This window comes from Mercurialis annua, linkage group LG5, assembly GCF_937616625.2.
Source record: "Mercurialis annua linkage group LG5, ddMerAnnu1.2, whole genome shotgun sequence".
NCBI lineage: Eukaryota > Viridiplantae > Streptophyta > Magnoliopsida > Malpighiales > Euphorbiaceae > Mercurialis > Mercurialis annua.
In genome coordinates, this window is record NC_065574.1 from 41,810,030 (window position 1) to 41,824,181 (window position 14,152).

At 45.9% G+C, this 14,152-nt stretch overlaps 42 non-coding genes across 42 annotated transcripts; all 42 read left to right on the forward strand.

Moving 5' to 3' along the window:
- The first annotated feature begins 29 nt into the window (after positions 1-29).
- On the forward strand, positions 30-148 carry LOC126684991 (5S ribosomal RNA). The gene has a single exon (XR_007643150.1). It is a non-coding gene; the product is annotated as a 5S ribosomal RNA (ribosomal RNA).
- Positions 149-368: 220 nt separating this feature from the next.
- On the forward strand, positions 369-487 carry LOC126683748 (5S ribosomal RNA). Its single transcript, XR_007641960.1, has one exon. It is a non-coding gene; the product is annotated as a 5S ribosomal RNA (ribosomal RNA).
- Positions 488-712: 225 nt separating this feature from the next.
- Positions 713-831, forward strand: LOC126683749 (5S ribosomal RNA). The gene has a single exon (XR_007641961.1). It is a non-coding gene; the product is annotated as a 5S ribosomal RNA (ribosomal RNA).
- A 218-nt stretch (positions 832-1,049) lies between these two features.
- LOC126684992 (5S ribosomal RNA) lies at positions 1,050-1,168 on the forward strand. The gene has a single exon (XR_007643151.1). It is a non-coding gene; the product is annotated as a 5S ribosomal RNA (ribosomal RNA).
- Positions 1,169-1,388: 220 nt separating this feature from the next.
- Positions 1,389-1,507, forward strand: LOC126684553 (5S ribosomal RNA). The gene has a single exon (XR_007642726.1). It is a non-coding gene; the product is annotated as a 5S ribosomal RNA (ribosomal RNA).
- A 218-nt stretch (positions 1,508-1,725) lies between these two features.
- Positions 1,726-1,844, forward strand: LOC126683751 (5S ribosomal RNA). The gene has a single exon (XR_007641963.1). It is a non-coding gene; the product is annotated as a 5S ribosomal RNA (ribosomal RNA).
- Positions 1,845-2,064: 220 nt separating this feature from the next.
- On the forward strand, positions 2,065-2,183 carry LOC126684554 (5S ribosomal RNA). The gene has a single exon (XR_007642727.1). It is a non-coding gene; the product is annotated as a 5S ribosomal RNA (ribosomal RNA).
- Positions 2,184-2,401: 218 nt separating this feature from the next.
- On the forward strand, positions 2,402-2,520 carry LOC126683752 (5S ribosomal RNA). The gene has a single exon (XR_007641964.1). It is a non-coding gene; the product is annotated as a 5S ribosomal RNA (ribosomal RNA).
- Positions 2,521-2,740: 220 nt separating this feature from the next.
- On the forward strand, positions 2,741-2,859 carry LOC126683753 (5S ribosomal RNA). Its single transcript, XR_007641965.1, has one exon. It is a non-coding gene; the product is annotated as a 5S ribosomal RNA (ribosomal RNA).
- Positions 2,860-3,091: 232 nt separating this feature from the next.
- LOC126683754 (5S ribosomal RNA) lies at positions 3,092-3,210 on the forward strand. Its single transcript, XR_007641966.1, has one exon. It is a non-coding gene; the product is annotated as a 5S ribosomal RNA (ribosomal RNA).
- Positions 3,211-3,430: 220 nt separating this feature from the next.
- LOC126684555 (5S ribosomal RNA) lies at positions 3,431-3,549 on the forward strand. The gene has a single exon (XR_007642728.1). It is a non-coding gene; the product is annotated as a 5S ribosomal RNA (ribosomal RNA).
- Positions 3,550-3,767: 218 nt separating this feature from the next.
- LOC126683755 (5S ribosomal RNA) lies at positions 3,768-3,886 on the forward strand. Its single transcript, XR_007641967.1, has one exon. It is a non-coding gene; the product is annotated as a 5S ribosomal RNA (ribosomal RNA).
- A 220-nt stretch (positions 3,887-4,106) lies between these two features.
- LOC126683756 (5S ribosomal RNA) lies at positions 4,107-4,225 on the forward strand. The gene has a single exon (XR_007641968.1). It is a non-coding gene; the product is annotated as a 5S ribosomal RNA (ribosomal RNA).
- A 225-nt stretch (positions 4,226-4,450) lies between these two features.
- On the forward strand, positions 4,451-4,569 carry LOC126683757 (5S ribosomal RNA). The gene has a single exon (XR_007641969.1). It is a non-coding gene; the product is annotated as a 5S ribosomal RNA (ribosomal RNA).
- Positions 4,570-4,787: 218 nt separating this feature from the next.
- Positions 4,788-4,906, forward strand: LOC126684993 (5S ribosomal RNA). The gene has a single exon (XR_007643152.1). It is a non-coding gene; the product is annotated as a 5S ribosomal RNA (ribosomal RNA).
- A 220-nt stretch (positions 4,907-5,126) lies between these two features.
- LOC126683759 (5S ribosomal RNA) lies at positions 5,127-5,245 on the forward strand. The gene has a single exon (XR_007641970.1). It is a non-coding gene; the product is annotated as a 5S ribosomal RNA (ribosomal RNA).
- Positions 5,246-5,470: 225 nt separating this feature from the next.
- On the forward strand, positions 5,471-5,589 carry LOC126683760 (5S ribosomal RNA). The gene has a single exon (XR_007641971.1). It is a non-coding gene; the product is annotated as a 5S ribosomal RNA (ribosomal RNA).
- A 225-nt stretch (positions 5,590-5,814) lies between these two features.
- On the forward strand, positions 5,815-5,933 carry LOC126683761 (5S ribosomal RNA). Its single transcript, XR_007641972.1, has one exon. It is a non-coding gene; the product is annotated as a 5S ribosomal RNA (ribosomal RNA).
- Positions 5,934-6,153: 220 nt separating this feature from the next.
- LOC126683763 (5S ribosomal RNA) lies at positions 6,154-6,272 on the forward strand. Its single transcript, XR_007641974.1, has one exon. It is a non-coding gene; the product is annotated as a 5S ribosomal RNA (ribosomal RNA).
- A 225-nt stretch (positions 6,273-6,497) lies between these two features.
- LOC126683764 (5S ribosomal RNA) lies at positions 6,498-6,616 on the forward strand. The gene has a single exon (XR_007641975.1). It is a non-coding gene; the product is annotated as a 5S ribosomal RNA (ribosomal RNA).
- A 225-nt stretch (positions 6,617-6,841) lies between these two features.
- LOC126683765 (5S ribosomal RNA) lies at positions 6,842-6,960 on the forward strand. The gene has a single exon (XR_007641976.1). It is a non-coding gene; the product is annotated as a 5S ribosomal RNA (ribosomal RNA).
- A 225-nt stretch (positions 6,961-7,185) lies between these two features.
- LOC126684658 (5S ribosomal RNA) lies at positions 7,186-7,304 on the forward strand. The gene has a single exon (XR_007642830.1). It is a non-coding gene; the product is annotated as a 5S ribosomal RNA (ribosomal RNA).
- Positions 7,305-7,529: 225 nt separating this feature from the next.
- Positions 7,530-7,648, forward strand: LOC126683766 (5S ribosomal RNA). The gene has a single exon (XR_007641977.1). It is a non-coding gene; the product is annotated as a 5S ribosomal RNA (ribosomal RNA).
- A 220-nt stretch (positions 7,649-7,868) lies between these two features.
- Positions 7,869-7,987, forward strand: LOC126684908 (5S ribosomal RNA). Its single transcript, XR_007643072.1, has one exon. It is a non-coding gene; the product is annotated as a 5S ribosomal RNA (ribosomal RNA).
- A 225-nt stretch (positions 7,988-8,212) lies between these two features.
- Positions 8,213-8,331, forward strand: LOC126684376 (5S ribosomal RNA). Its single transcript, XR_007642556.1, has one exon. It is a non-coding gene; the product is annotated as a 5S ribosomal RNA (ribosomal RNA).
- A 226-nt stretch (positions 8,332-8,557) lies between these two features.
- Positions 8,558-8,676, forward strand: LOC126683767 (5S ribosomal RNA). Its single transcript, XR_007641978.1, has one exon. It is a non-coding gene; the product is annotated as a 5S ribosomal RNA (ribosomal RNA).
- Positions 8,677-8,896: 220 nt separating this feature from the next.
- On the forward strand, positions 8,897-9,015 carry LOC126683768 (5S ribosomal RNA). The gene has a single exon (XR_007641979.1). It is a non-coding gene; the product is annotated as a 5S ribosomal RNA (ribosomal RNA).
- Positions 9,016-9,240: 225 nt separating this feature from the next.
- Positions 9,241-9,359, forward strand: LOC126684909 (5S ribosomal RNA). The gene has a single exon (XR_007643073.1). It is a non-coding gene; the product is annotated as a 5S ribosomal RNA (ribosomal RNA).
- Positions 9,360-9,577: 218 nt separating this feature from the next.
- LOC126684910 (5S ribosomal RNA) lies at positions 9,578-9,696 on the forward strand. Its single transcript, XR_007643074.1, has one exon. It is a non-coding gene; the product is annotated as a 5S ribosomal RNA (ribosomal RNA).
- A 225-nt stretch (positions 9,697-9,921) lies between these two features.
- Positions 9,922-10,040, forward strand: LOC126683769 (5S ribosomal RNA). The gene has a single exon (XR_007641980.1). It is a non-coding gene; the product is annotated as a 5S ribosomal RNA (ribosomal RNA).
- Positions 10,041-10,265: 225 nt separating this feature from the next.
- LOC126683770 (5S ribosomal RNA) lies at positions 10,266-10,384 on the forward strand. Its single transcript, XR_007641981.1, has one exon. It is a non-coding gene; the product is annotated as a 5S ribosomal RNA (ribosomal RNA).
- Positions 10,385-10,604: 220 nt separating this feature from the next.
- On the forward strand, positions 10,605-10,723 carry LOC126683771 (5S ribosomal RNA). The gene has a single exon (XR_007641982.1). It is a non-coding gene; the product is annotated as a 5S ribosomal RNA (ribosomal RNA).
- A 218-nt stretch (positions 10,724-10,941) lies between these two features.
- Positions 10,942-11,060, forward strand: LOC126684911 (5S ribosomal RNA). Its single transcript, XR_007643075.1, has one exon. It is a non-coding gene; the product is annotated as a 5S ribosomal RNA (ribosomal RNA).
- Positions 11,061-11,285: 225 nt separating this feature from the next.
- LOC126683772 (5S ribosomal RNA) lies at positions 11,286-11,404 on the forward strand. Its single transcript, XR_007641983.1, has one exon. It is a non-coding gene; the product is annotated as a 5S ribosomal RNA (ribosomal RNA).
- A 225-nt stretch (positions 11,405-11,629) lies between these two features.
- On the forward strand, positions 11,630-11,748 carry LOC126683775 (5S ribosomal RNA). The gene has a single exon (XR_007641985.1). It is a non-coding gene; the product is annotated as a 5S ribosomal RNA (ribosomal RNA).
- Positions 11,749-11,968: 220 nt separating this feature from the next.
- Positions 11,969-12,087, forward strand: LOC126683776 (5S ribosomal RNA). Its single transcript, XR_007641986.1, has one exon. It is a non-coding gene; the product is annotated as a 5S ribosomal RNA (ribosomal RNA).
- Positions 12,088-12,305: 218 nt separating this feature from the next.
- LOC126684912 (5S ribosomal RNA) lies at positions 12,306-12,424 on the forward strand. Its single transcript, XR_007643076.1, has one exon. It is a non-coding gene; the product is annotated as a 5S ribosomal RNA (ribosomal RNA).
- A 225-nt stretch (positions 12,425-12,649) lies between these two features.
- LOC126683777 (5S ribosomal RNA) lies at positions 12,650-12,768 on the forward strand. Its single transcript, XR_007641987.1, has one exon. It is a non-coding gene; the product is annotated as a 5S ribosomal RNA (ribosomal RNA).
- A 225-nt stretch (positions 12,769-12,993) lies between these two features.
- LOC126683778 (5S ribosomal RNA) lies at positions 12,994-13,112 on the forward strand. The gene has a single exon (XR_007641988.1). It is a non-coding gene; the product is annotated as a 5S ribosomal RNA (ribosomal RNA).
- Positions 13,113-13,344: 232 nt separating this feature from the next.
- LOC126683779 (5S ribosomal RNA) lies at positions 13,345-13,463 on the forward strand. The gene has a single exon (XR_007641989.1). It is a non-coding gene; the product is annotated as a 5S ribosomal RNA (ribosomal RNA).
- Positions 13,464-13,683: 220 nt separating this feature from the next.
- Positions 13,684-13,802, forward strand: LOC126683780 (5S ribosomal RNA). Its single transcript, XR_007641990.1, has one exon. It is a non-coding gene; the product is annotated as a 5S ribosomal RNA (ribosomal RNA).
- Positions 13,803-14,020: 218 nt separating this feature from the next.
- LOC126684913 (5S ribosomal RNA) lies at positions 14,021-14,139 on the forward strand. The gene has a single exon (XR_007643077.1). It is a non-coding gene; the product is annotated as a 5S ribosomal RNA (ribosomal RNA).
- The last annotated feature ends 13 nt before the right edge of the window (positions 14,140-14,152 follow it).

The window sequence follows — 14,152 nt, forward strand, 5'->3', positions numbered from 1 at the left end:
ATATATACGATGATCGTGCAAGGTGTGACGGGTGCGATCATACCAGCACTAATGCACCGGATACCATCAGAACTCCGAAGTTAAACGTGCTTGGGCGAGAGCAGTACTAGGATGGGTGACCTCCTGGGAAGTCCTCGTGTTGCACCCCTTTTTTGCATTTTTGCGGTCCGCGCCTGCATTTTTTTAATTATTATCGCCTATCGCGTAAACGAGTAACGAGCAACGAGCACCGGTGAATTGCAATGCAGGGACTAAACGGGAAATATGAAAAAGTTCAGGGACCAAAACGTACTTTTAAAGATATTTTTTATTTTGGTTGAATGAGTTGCAAGGCAGCAGATATATACGATGATCGTGCAAGGTGTGACGGGTGCGATCATACCAGCACTAATGCACCGGATCCCATCAGAACTCCGAAGTTAAACGTGCTTGGGCGAGAGCAGTACTAGGATGGGTGACCTCCTGGGAAGTCCTCGTGTTGCACCCCTTTTTTGCATTTTTGCGGTCCGCGCCTGCATTTTTTTAATTATTATCGCCTATCGCGTAAACAGAACGAGTAACGAGCAACGAGCACCGGTGAATTGCAATGCAGGGACTAAACGGGAAATATGAAAAAGTTCAGGGACCAAAACGTACTTTTAAAGATAGTTTTTATTTTGGTTGAATGAGTTGCAAGGCAGCAGATATATACGATGATCGTGCAAGGTGTGACGGGTGCGATCATACCAGCACTAATGCACCGGATCCCATCAGAACTCCGAAGTTAAACGTGCTTGGGCGAGAGCAGTACTAGGATGGGTGACCTCCTGGGAAGTCCTCGTGTTGCACCCCTTTTTTGCATTTTTGCGGTCCGCGCCTGCATTTTTTTAATTATCATCGCCTCTCGCGTAAACAGAACGAGTAACGAGCACCGGTGAATTGCAATGCAGGGACTAAACGGGAAATATGAAAAAGTTCAGGGACCAAAACGTACTTTTAAAGATATTTTTTATTTTGGTTGAATGAGTTGCAAGGCAGCAGATATATACGATGATCGTGCAAGGTGTGACGGGTGCGATCATACCAGCACTAATGCACCGGATACCATCAGAACTCCGAAGTTAAACGTGCTTGGGCGAGAGCAGTACTAGGATGGGTGACCTCCTGGGAAGTCCTCGTGTTGCACCCCTTTTTTGCATTTTTGCGGTCCGCGCCTGCATTTTTTTAATTATTATCGCCTATCGCGTAAACGAGTAACGAGCAACGAGCACCGGTGAATTGCAATGCAGGGACTAAACGGGAAATATGAAAAAGTTCAGGGACCAAAACGTACTTTTAAAGATATTTTTTATTTTGGTTGAATGAGTTGCAAGGCAGCAGATATATACGATGATCGTGCAAGGTGTGACGGGTGCGATCATACCAGCACTAATGCACCGGATCCCATCAGAACTCCGAAGTCAAACGTGCTTGGGCGAGAGCAGTACTAGGATGGGTGACCTCCTGGGAAGTCCTCGTGTTGCACCCCTTTTTTGCATTTTTGCGGTCCGCGCCTGCATTTTTTTAATTATCATCGCCTCTCGCGTAAACAGAACGAGCAACGAGCACCGGTGAATTGCAATGCAGGGACTAAACGGGAAATATGAAAAAGTTCAGGGACCAAAACGTACTTTTAAAGATATTTTTTATTTTGGTTGAATGAGTTGCAAGGCAGCAGATATATACGATGATCGTGCAAGGTGTGACGGGTGCGATCATACCAGCACTAATGCACCGGATCCCATCAGAACTCCGAAGTTAAACGTGCTTGGGCGAGAGCAGTACTAGGATGGGTGACCTCCTGGGAAGTCCTCGTGTTGCACCCCTTTTTTGCATTTTTGCGGTCCGCGCCTGCATTTTTTTAATTATTATCGCCTATCGCGTAAACGAGTAACGAGCAACGAGCACCGGTGAATTGCAATGCAGGGACTAAACGGGAAATATGAAAAAGTTCAGGGACCAAAACGTACTTTTAAAGATAGTTTTTATTTTGGTTGAATGAGTTGCAAGGCAGCAGATATATACGATGATCGTGCAAGGTGTGACGGGTGCGATCATACCAGCACTAATGCACCGGATCCCATCAGAACTCCGAAGTCAAACGTGCTTGGGCGAGAGCAGTACTAGGATGGGTGACCTCCTGGGAAGTCCTCGTGTTGCACCCCTTTTTGGCATTTTTGCGGTCCGCGCCTGCATTTTTTTAATTATCATCGCCTCTCGCGTAAACAGAACGAGTAACGAGCACCGGTGAATTGCAATGCAGGGACTAAACGGGAAATATGAAAAAGTTCAGGGACCAAAACGTACTTTTAAAGATATTTTTTATTTTGGTTGAATGAGTTGCAAGGCAGCAGATATATACGATGATCGTGCAAGGTGTGACGGGTGCGATCATACCAGCACTAATGCACCGGATCCCATCAGAACTCCGAAGTTAAACGTGCTTGGGCGAGAGCAGTACTAGGATGGGTGACCTCCTGGGAAGTCCTCGTGTTGCACCCCTTTTTTGCATTTTTGCGGTCCGCGCCTGCATTTTTTTAATTATTATCGCCTATCGCGTAAACGAGTAACGAGCAACGAGCACCGGTGAATTGCAATGCAGGGACTAAACGGGAAATATGAAAAAGTTCAGGGACCAAAACGTACTTTTAAAGATATTTTTTATTTTGGTTGAATGAGTTGCAAGGCAGCAGATATATACGATGATCGTGCAAGGTGTGACGGGTGCGATCATACCAGCACTAATGCACCGGATCCCATCAGAACTCCGAAGTTAAACGTGCTTGGGCGAGAGCAGTACTAGGATGGGTGACCTCCTGGGAAGTCCTCGTGTTGCACCCCTTTTTGGCATTTTTGCGGTCCGCGCCTGCATTTTTTTAATTATTATCGCCTATCGCGTAAACAGAACGAGTAACGAGTAACGAGCAACGAGCACCGGTGAATTGCAATGCAGGGACTAAACGGGAAATATGAAAAAGTTCAGGGACCAAAACGTACTTTTAAAGATATTTTTTATTTTGGTTGAATGAGTTGCAAGGCAGCAGATATATACGATGATCGTGCAAGGTGTGACGGGTGCGATCATACCAGCACTAATGCACCGGATCCCATCAGAACTCCGAAGTTAAACGTGCTTGGGCGAGAGCAGTACTAGGATGGGTGACCTCCTGGGAAGTCCTCGTGTTGCACCCCTTTTTTGCATTTTTGCGGTCCGCGCCTGCATTTTTTTAATTATTATCGCCTATCGCGTAAACGAGTAACGAGCAACGAGCACCGGTGAATTGCAATGCAGGGACTAAACGGGAAATATGAAAAAGTTCAGGGACCAAAACGTACTTTTAAAGATAGTTTTTATTTTGGTTGAATGAGTTGCAAGGCAGCAGATATATACGATGATCGTGCAAGGTGTGACGGGTGCGATCATACCAGCACTAATGCACCGGATCCCATCAGAACTCCGAAGTCAAACGTGCTTGGGCGAGAGCAGTACTAGGATGGGTGACCTCCTGGGAAGTCCTCGTGTTGCACCCCTTTTTGGCATTTTTGCGGTCCGCGCCTGCATTTTTTTAATTATCATCGCCTCTCGCGTAAACAGAACGAGTAACGAGCACCGGTGAATTGCAATGCAGGGACTAAACGGGAAATATGAAAAAGTTCAGGGACCAAAACGTACTTTTAAAGATATTTTTTATTTTGGTTGAATGAGTTGCAAGGCAGCAGATATATACGATGATCGTGCAAGGTGTGACGGGTGCGATCATACCAGCACTAATGCACCGGATCCCATCAGAACTCCGAAGTTAAACGTGCTTGGGCGAGAGCAGTACTAGGATGGGTGACCTCCTGGGAAGTCCTCGTGTTGCACCCCTTTTTTGCATTTTTGCGGTCCGCGCCTGCATTTTTTTAATTATTATCGCCTATCGCGTAAACGAGTAACGAGCAACGAGCACCGGTGAATTGCAATGCAGGGACTAAACGGGAAATATGAAAAAGTTCGGGGACCAAAACGTACTTTTAAAGATATTTTTTATTTTGGTTGAATGAGTTGCAAGGCAGCAGATATATACGATGATCGTGCAAGGTGTGACGGGTGCGATCATACCAGCACTAATGCACCGGATCCCATCAGAACTCCGAAGTTAAACGTGCTTGGGCGAGAGCAGTACTAGGATGGGTGACCTCCTGGGAAGTCCTCGTGTTGCACCCCTTTTTTGCATTTTTGCGGTCCGCGCCTGCATTTTTTTAATTATTATCGCCTATCGCGTAAACAGAACGAGTAACGAGCAACGAGCACCGGTGAATTGCAATGCAGGGACTAAACGGGAAATATGAAAAAGTTCAGGGACCAAAACGTACTTTTAAAGATAGTTTTTATTTTGGTTGAATGAGTTGCAAGGCAGCAGATATATACGATGATCGTGCAAGGTGTGACGGGTGCGATCATACCAGCACTAATGCACCGGATCCCATCAGAACTCCGAAGTTAAACGTGCTTGGGCGAGAGCAGTACTAGGATGGGTGACCTCCTGGGAAGTCCTCGTGTTGCACCCCTTTTTTGCATTTTTGCGGTCCGCGCCTGCATTTTTTTAATTATCATCGCCTCTCGCGTAAACAGAACGAGTAACGAGCACCGGTGAATTGCAATGCAGGGACTAAACGGGAAATATGAAAAAGTTCAGGGACCAAAACGTACTTTTAAAGATATTTTTTATTTTGGTTGAATGAGTTGCAAGGCAGCAGATATATACGATGATCGTGCAAGGTGTGACGGGTGCGATCATACCAGCACTAATGCACCGGATACCATCAGAACTCCGAAGTTAAACGTGCTTGGGCGAGAGCAGTACTAGGATGGGTGACCTCCTGGGAAGTCCTCGTGTTGCACCCCTTTTTTGCATTTTTGCGGTCCGCGCCTGCATTTTTTTAATTATTATCGCCTATCGCGTAAACGAGTAACGAGCAACGAGCACCGGTGAATTGCAATGCAGGGACTAAACGGGAAATATGAAAAAGTTCAGGGACCAAAACGTACTTTTAAAGATATTTTTTATTTTGGTTGAATGAGTTGCAAGGCAGCAGATATATACGATGATCGTGCAAGGTGTGACGGGTGCGATCATACCAGCACTAATGCACCGGATCCCATCAGAACTCCGAAGTTAAACGTGCTTGGGCGAGAGCAGTACTAGGATGGGTGACCTCCTGGGAAGTCCTCGTGTTGCACCCCTTTTTTGCATTTTTGCGGTCCGCGCCTGCATTTTTTTAATTATTATCGCCTATCGCGTAAACAGAACGAGTAACGAGCAACGAGCACCGGTGAATTGCAATGCAGGGACTAAACGGGAAATATGAAAAAGTTCAGGGACCAAAACGTACTTTTAAAGATAGTTTTTATTTTGGTTGAATGAGTTGCAAGGCAGCAGATATATACGATGATCGTGCAAGGTGTGACGGGTGCGATCATACCAGCACTAATGCACCGGATCCCATCAGAACTCCGAAGTTAAACGTGCTTGGGCGAGAGCAGTACTAGGATGGGTGACCTCCTGGGAAGTCCTCGTGTTGCACCCCTTTTTTGCATTTTTGCGGTCCGCGCCTGCATTTTTTTAATTATCATCGCCTCTCGCGTAAACAGAACGAGTAACGAGTAACGAGCACCGGTGAATTGCAATGCAGGGACTAAACGGGAAATATGAAAAAGTTCAGGGACCAAAACGTACTTTTAAAGATATTTTTTATTTTGGTTGAATGAGTTGCAAGGCAGCAGATATATACGATGATCGTGCAAGGTGTGACGGGTGCGATCATACCAGCACTAATGCACCGGATCCCATCAGAACTCCGAAGTTAAACGTGCTTGGGCGAGAGCAGTACTAGGATGGGTGACCTCCTGGGAAGTCCTCGTGTTGCACCCCTTTTTTGCATTTTTGCGGTCCGCGCCTGCATTTTTTTAATTATTATCGCCTATCGCGTAAACGAGTAACGAGCAACGAGCACCGGTGAATTGCAATGCAGGGACTAAACGGGAAATATGAAAAAGTTCAGGGACCAAAACGTACTTTTAAAGATATTTTTTATTTTGGTTGAATGAATTGCAAGGCAGCAGATATATACGATGATCGTGCAAGGTGTGACGGGTGCGATCATACCAGCACTAATGCACCGGATCCCATCAGAACTCCGAAGTTAAACGTGCTTGGGCGAGAGCAGTACTAGGATGGGTGACCTCCTGGGAAGTCCTCGTGTTGCACCCCTTTTTTGCATTTTTGCGGTCCGCGCCTGCATTTTTTTAATTATTATCGCCTATCGCGTAAACAGAACGAGTAACGAGCAACGAGCACCGGTGAATTGCAATGCAGGGACTAAACGGGAAATATGAAAAAGTTCAGGGACCAAAACGTACTTTTAAAGATAGTTTTTATTTTGGTTGAATGAGTTGCAAGGCAGCAGATATATACGATGATCGTGCAAGGTGTGACGGGTGCGATCATACCAGCACTAATGCACCGGATCCCATCAGAACTCCGAAGTTAAACGTGCTTGGGCGAGAGCAGTACTAGGATGGGTGACCTCCTGGGAAGTCCTCGTGTTGCACCCCTTTTTTGCATTTTTGCGGTCCGCGCCTGCATTTTTTTAATTATCATCGCCTCTCGCGTAAACAGAACGAGTAACGAGTAACGAGCACCGGTGAATTGCAATGCAGGGACTAAACGGGAAATATGAAAAAGTTCAGGTACCAAAACGTACTTTTAAAGATATTTTTTATTTTGGTTGAATGAGTTGCAAGGCAGCAGATATATACGATGATCGTGCAAGGTGTGACGGGTGCGATCATACCAGCACTAATGCACCGGATCCCATCAGAACTCCGAAGTTAAACGTGCTTGGGCGAGAGCAGTACTAGGATGGGTGACCTCCTGGGAAGTCCTCGTGTTGCACCCCTTTTTTGCATTTTTGCGGTCCGCGCCTGCATTTTTTTAATTATTATCGCCTATCGCGTAAACAGAACGAGTAACGAGCAACGAGCACCGGTGAATTGCAATGCAGGGACTAAACGGGAAATATGAAAAAGTTCAGGGACCAAAACGTACTTTTAAAGATAGTTTTTATTTTGGTTGAATGAGTTGCAAGGCAGCAGATATATACGATGATCGTGCAAGGTGTGACGGGTGCGATCATACCAGCACTAATGCACCAGATCCCATCAGAACTCCGAAGTTAAACGTGCTTGGGCGAGAGCAGTACTAGGATGGGTGACCTCCTGGGAAGTCCTCGTGTTGCACCCCTTTTTTGCATTTTTGCGGTCCGCGCCTGCATTTTTTTAATTATCATCGCCTCTCGCGTAAACAGAACGAGTAACGAGTAACGAGCACCGGTGAATTGCAATGCAGGGACTAAACGGGAAATATGAAAAAGTTCAGGGACCAAAACGTACTTTTAAAGATATTTTTTATTTTGGTTGAATGAGTTGCAAGGCAGCAGATATATACGATGATCGTGCAAGGTGTGACGGGTGCGATCATACCAGCACTAATGCACCGGATCCCATCAGAACTCCGAAGTTAAACGTGCTTGGGCGAGAGCAGTACTAGGATGGGTGACCTCCTGGGAAGTCCTCGTGTTGCACCCCTTTTTTGCATTTTTGCGGTCCGCGCCTGCATTTTTTTAATTATTATCGCCTATCGCGTAAACGAGTAACGAGCAACGAGCACCGGTGAATTGCAATGCAGGGACTAAACGGGAAATATGAAAAAGTTCAGGGACCAAAACGTACTTTTAAAGATATTTTTTATTTTGGTTGAATGAATTGCAAGGCAGCAGATATATACGATGATCGTGCAAGGTGTGACGGGTGCGATCATACCAGCACTAATGCACCGGATCCCATCAGAACTCCGAAGTTAAACGTGCTTGGGCGAGAGCAGTACTAGGATGAGTGACCTCCTGGGAAGTCCTCGTGTTGCACCCCTTTTTTGCATTTTTGCGGTCCGCGCCTGCATTTTTTTAATTATTATCGCCTATCGCGTAAACAGAACGAGTAACGAGCAACGAGCACCGGTGAATTGCAATGCAGGGACTAAACGGGAAATATGAAAAAGTTCAGGGACCAAAACGTACTTTTAAAGATAGTTTTTATTTTGGTTGAATGAGTTGCAAGGCAGCAGATATATACGATGATCGTGCAAGGTGTGACGGGTGCGATCATACCAGCACTAATGCACCGGATCCCATCAGAACTCCGAAGTTAAACGTGCTTGGGCGAGAGCAGTACTAGGATGGGTGACCTCCCGGGAAGTCCTCGTGTTGCACCCCTTTTTTGCATTTTTGCGGTCCGCGCCTGCATTTTTTTAATTATCATCGCCTCTCGCGTAAACAGAACGAGTAACGAGTAACGAGCACCGGTGAATTGCAATGCAGGGACTAAACGGGAAATATGAAAAAGTTCAGGGACCAAAACGTACTTTTAAAGATATTTTTTTATTTTGGTTGAATGAGTTGCAAGGCAGCAGATATATACGATGATCGTGCAAGGTGTGACGGGTGCGATCATACCAGCACTAATGCACCGGATCCCATCAGAACTCCGAAGTTAAACGTGCTTGGGCGAGAGCAGTACTAGGATGGGTGACCTCCTGGGAAGTCCTCGTGTTGCACCCCTTTTTTGCATTTTTGCGGTCCGCGCCTGCATTTTTTTAATTATTATCGCCTATCGCGTAAACGAGTAACGAGCAACGAGCACCGGTGAATTGCAATGCAGGGACTAAACGGGAAATATGAAAAAGTTCAGGGACCAAAACGTACTTTTAAAGATATTTTTTATTTTGGTTGAATGAATTGCAAGGCAGCAGATATATACGATGATCGTGCAAGGTGTGACGGGTGCGATCATACCAGCACTAATGCACCGGATCCCATCAGAACTCCGAAGTTAAACGTGCTTGGGCGAGAGCAGTACTAGGATGGGTGACCTCCTGGGAAGTCCTCGTGTTGCACCCCTTTTTTGCATTTTTGCGGTCCGCGCCTGCATTTTTTTAATTATTATCGCCTATCGCGTAAACAGAACGAGTAACGAGCAACGAGCACCGGTGAATTGCAATGCAGGGACTAAACGGGAAATATGAAAAAGTTCAGGGACCAAAACGTACTTTTAAAGATAGTTTTTATTTTGGTTGAATGAGTTGCAAGGCAGCAGATATATACGATGATCGTGCAAGGTGTGACGGGTGCGATCATACCAGCACTAATGCACCGGATCCCATCAGAACTCCGAAGTTAAACGTGCTTGGGCGAGAGCAGTACTAGGATGAGTGACCTCCTGGGAAGTCCTCGTGTTGCACCCCTTTTTTGCATTTTTGCGGTCCGCGCCTGCATTTTTTTAATTATCATCGCCTCTCGCGTAAACAGAACGAGTAACGAGCACCGGTGAATTGCAATGCAGGGACTAAACGGGAAATATGAAAAAGTTCAGGGACCAAAACGTACTTTTAAAGATATTTTTTATTTTGGTTGAATGAATTGCAAGGCAGCAGATATATACGATGATCGTGCAAGGTGTGACGGGTGCGATCATACCAGCACTAATGCACCGGATCCCATCAGAACTCCGAAGTTAAACGTGCTTGGGCGAGAGCAGTACTAGGATGAGTGACCTCCTGGGAAGTCCTCGTGTTGCACCCCTTTTTTGCATTTTTGCGGTCCGCGCCTGCATTTTTTTAATTATTATCGCCTATCGCGTAAACAGAACGAGTAACGAGCAACGAGCACCGGTGAATTGCAATGCAGGGACTAAACGGGAAATATGAAAAAGTTCAGGGACCAAAACGTACTTTTAAAGATAGTTTTTATTTTGGTTGAATGAGTTGCAAGGCAGCAGATATATACGATGATCGTGCAAGGTGTGACGGGTGCGATCATACCAGCACTAATGCACCGGATCCCATCAGAACTCCGAAGTTAAACGTGCTTGGGCGAGAGCAGTACTAGGATGGGTGACCTCCTGGGAAGTCCTCGTGTTGCACCCCTTTTTTGCATTTTTGCGGTCCGCGCCTGCATTTTTTTAATTATCATCGCCTCTCGCGTAAACAGAACGAGTAACGAGTAACGAGCACCGGTGAATTGCAATGCAGGGACTAAACGGGAAATATGAAAAAGTTCAGGGACCAAAACGTACTTTTAAAGATATTTTTTATTTTGGTTGAATGAGTTGCAAGGCAGCAGATATATACGATGATCGTGCAAGGTGTGACGGGTGCGATCATACCAGCACTAATGCACCGGATCCCATCAGAACTCCGAAGTTAAACGTGCTTGGGCGAGAGCAGTACTAGGATGGGTGACCTCCTGGGAAGTCCTCGTGTTGCACCCCTTTTTTGCATTTTTGCGGTCCGCGCCTGCATTTTTTTAATTATTATCGCCTATCGCGTAAACGAGTAACGAGCAACGAGCACCGGTGAATTGCAATGCAGGGACTAAACGGGAAATATGAAAAAGTTCAGGGACCAAAACGTACTTTTAAAGATAATTTTTATTTTGGTTGAATGAATTGCAAGGCAGCAGATATATACGATGATCGTGCAAGGTGTGACGGGTGCGATCATACCAGCACTAATGCACCGGATCCCATCAGAACTCCGAAGTTAAACGTGCTTGGGCGAGAGCAGTACTAGGATGGGTGACCTCCTGGGAAGTCCTCGTGTTGCACCCCTTTTTTGCATTTTTGCGGTCCGCGCCTGCATTTTTTTAATTATCATCGCCTCTCGCGTAAACAGAACGAGTAACGAGCACCGGTGAATTGCAATGCAGGGACTAAACGGGAAATATGAAAAAGTTCAGGGACCAAAACGTACTTTTAAAGATATTTTTTATTTTGGTTGAATGAATTGCAAGGCAGCAGATATATACGATGATCGTGCAAGGTGTGACGGGTGCGATCATACCAGCACTAATGCACCGGATCCCATCAGAACTCCGAAGTTAAACGTGCTTGGGCGAGAGCAGTACTAGGATGAGTGACCTCCTGGGAAGTCCTCGTGTTGCACCCCTTTTTTGCATTTTTGCGGTCCGCGCCTGCATTTTTTTAATTATTATCGCCTATCGCGTAAACAGAACGAGTAACGAGCAACGAGCACCGGTGAATTGCAATGCAGGGACTAAACGGGAAATATGAAAAAGTTCAGGGACCAAAACGTACTTTTAAAGATAGTTTTTATTTTGGTTGAATGAGTTGCAAGGCAGCAGATATATACGATGATCGTGCAAGGTGTGACGGGTGCGATCATACCAGCACTAATGCACCGGATCCCATCAGAACTCCGAAGTTAAACGTGCTTGGGCGAGAGCAGTACTAGGATGGGTGACCTCCTGGGAAGTCCTCGTGTTGCACCCCTTTTTTGCATTTTTGCGGTCCGCGCCTGCATTTTTTTAATTATCATCGCCTCTCGCGTAAACAGAACGAGTAACGAGTAACGAGCACCGGTGAATTGCAATGCAGGGACTAAACGGGAAATATGAAAAAGTTCAGGGACCAAAACGTACTTTTAAAGATATTTTTTATTTTGGTTGAATGAGTTGCAAGGCAGCAGATATATACGATGATCGTGCAAGGTGTGACGGGTGCGATCATACCAGCACTAATGCACCGGATCCCATCAGAACTCCGAAGTTAAACGTGCTTGGGCGAGAGCAGTACTAGGATGGGTGACCTCCTGGGAAGTCCTCGTGTTGCACCCCTTTTTTGCATTTTTGCGGTCCGCGCCTGCATTTTTTTAATTATTATCGCCTATCGCGTAAACGAGTAACGAGCAACGAGCACCGGTGAATTGCAATGCAGGGACTAAACGGGAAATATGAAAAAGTTCAGGGACCAAAACGTACTTTTAAAGATATTTTTTATTTTGGTTGAATGAATTGCAAGGCAGCAGATATATACGATGATCGTGCAAGGTGTGACGGGTGCGATCATACCAGCACTAATGCACCGGATCCCATCAGAACTCCGAAGTTAAACGTGCTTGGGCGAGAGCAGTACTAGGATGGGTGACCTCCTGGGAAGTCCTCGTGTTGCACCCCTTTTTTGCATTTTTGCGGTCCGCGCCTGCATTTTTTTAATTATCATCGCCTCTCGCGTAAACAGAACGAGTAACGAGCACCGGTGAATTGCAATGCAGGGACTAAACGGGAAATATGAAAAAGTTCAGGGACCAAAACGTACTTTTAAAGATATTTTTTATTTTGGTTGAATGAATTGCAAGGCAGCAGATATATACGATGATCGTGCAAGGTGTGACGGGTGCGATCATACCAGCACTAATGCACCGGATCCCATCAGAACTCCGAAGTTAAACGTGCTTGGGCGAGAGCAGTACTAGGATGAGTGACCTCCTGGGAAGTCCTCGTGTTGCACCCCTTTTTTGCATTTTTGCGGTCCGCGCCTGCATTTTTTTAATTATTATCGCCTATCGCGTAAACAGAACGAGTAACGAGCAACGAGCACCGGTGAATTGCAATGCAGGGACTAAACGGGAAATATGAAAAAGTTCAGGGACCAAAACGTACTTTTAAAGATAGTTTTTATTTTGGTTGAATGAGTTGCAAGGCAGCAGATATATACGATGATCGTGCAAGGTGTGACGGGTGCGATCATACCAGCACTAATGCACCGGATCCCATCAGAACTCCGAAGTTAAACGTGCTTGGGCGAGAGCAGTACTAGGATGGGTGACCTCCTGGGAAGTCCTCGTGTTGCACCCCTTTTTTGCATTTTTGCGGTCCGCGCCTGCATTTTTTTAATTATCATCGCCTCTCGCGTAAACAGAACGAGTAACGAGTAACGAGCACCGGTGAATTGCAATGCAGGGACTAAACGGGAAATATGAAAAAGTTCAGGGACCAAAACGTACTTTTAAAGATATTTTTTATTTTGGTTGAATGAGTTGCAAGGCAGCAGATATATACGATGATCGTGCAAGGTGTGACGGGTGCGATCATACCAGCACTAATGCACCGGATCCCATCAGAACTCCGAAGTTAAACGTGCTTGGGCGAGAGCAGTACTAGGATGGGTGACCTCCTGGGAAGTCCTCGTGTTGCACCCCTTTTTGGCATTTTTGCGGTCCGCGCCTGCATTTTTTTAATTATTATCGCCTATCGCGTAAACAGAACGAGTAACGAGTAACGAGCAACGAGCACCGGTGAATTGCAATGCAGGGACTAAACGGGAAATATGAAAAAGTTCAGGGACCAAAACGTACTTTTAAAGATATTTTTTATTTTGGTTGAATGAGTTGCAAGGCAGCAGATATATACGATGATCGTGCAAGGTGTGACGGGTGCGATCATACCAGCACTAATGCACCGGATCCCATCAGAACTCCGAAGTTAAACGTGCTTGGGCGAGAGCAGTACTAGGATGGGTGACCTCCTGGGAAGTCCTCGTGTTGCACCCCTTTTTGGCATTTTTGCGGTCCGCGCCTGCATTTTTTTAATTATTATCGCCTATCGCGTAAACGAGTAACGAGCAACGAGCACCGGTGAATTGCAATGCAGGGACTAAACGGGAAATATGAAAAAGTTCAGGGACCAAAACGTACTTTTAAAGATAGTTTTTATTTTGGTTGAATGAGTTGCAAGGCAGCAGATATATACGATGATCGTGCAAGGTGTGACGGGTGCGATCATACCAGCACTAATGCACCGGATCCCATCAGAACTCCGAAGTTAAACGTGCTTGGGCGAGAGCAGTACTAGGATGGGTGACCTCCTGGGAAGTCCTCGTGTTGCACCCCTTTTTTGCATTTTTGCGGTCCGCGCCTGCATTTTTTTAATTATCATCGCCTCTCGCGTAAACAGAACGAGTAACGAGCACCGGTGAATTGCAATGCAGGGACTAAACGGGAAATATGAAAAAGTTCAGGGACCAAAACGTACTTTTAAAGATATTTTTTATTTTGGTTGAATGAATTGCAAGGCAGCAGATATATACGATGATCGTGCAAGGTGTGACGGGTGCGATCATACCAGCACTAATGCACCGGATCCCATCAGAACTCCGAAGTTAAACGTGCTTGGGCGAGAGCAGTACTAGGATGAGTGACCTCCTGGGAAGTCCTCGTGTTGCACCCCTTTTTTGCATTTT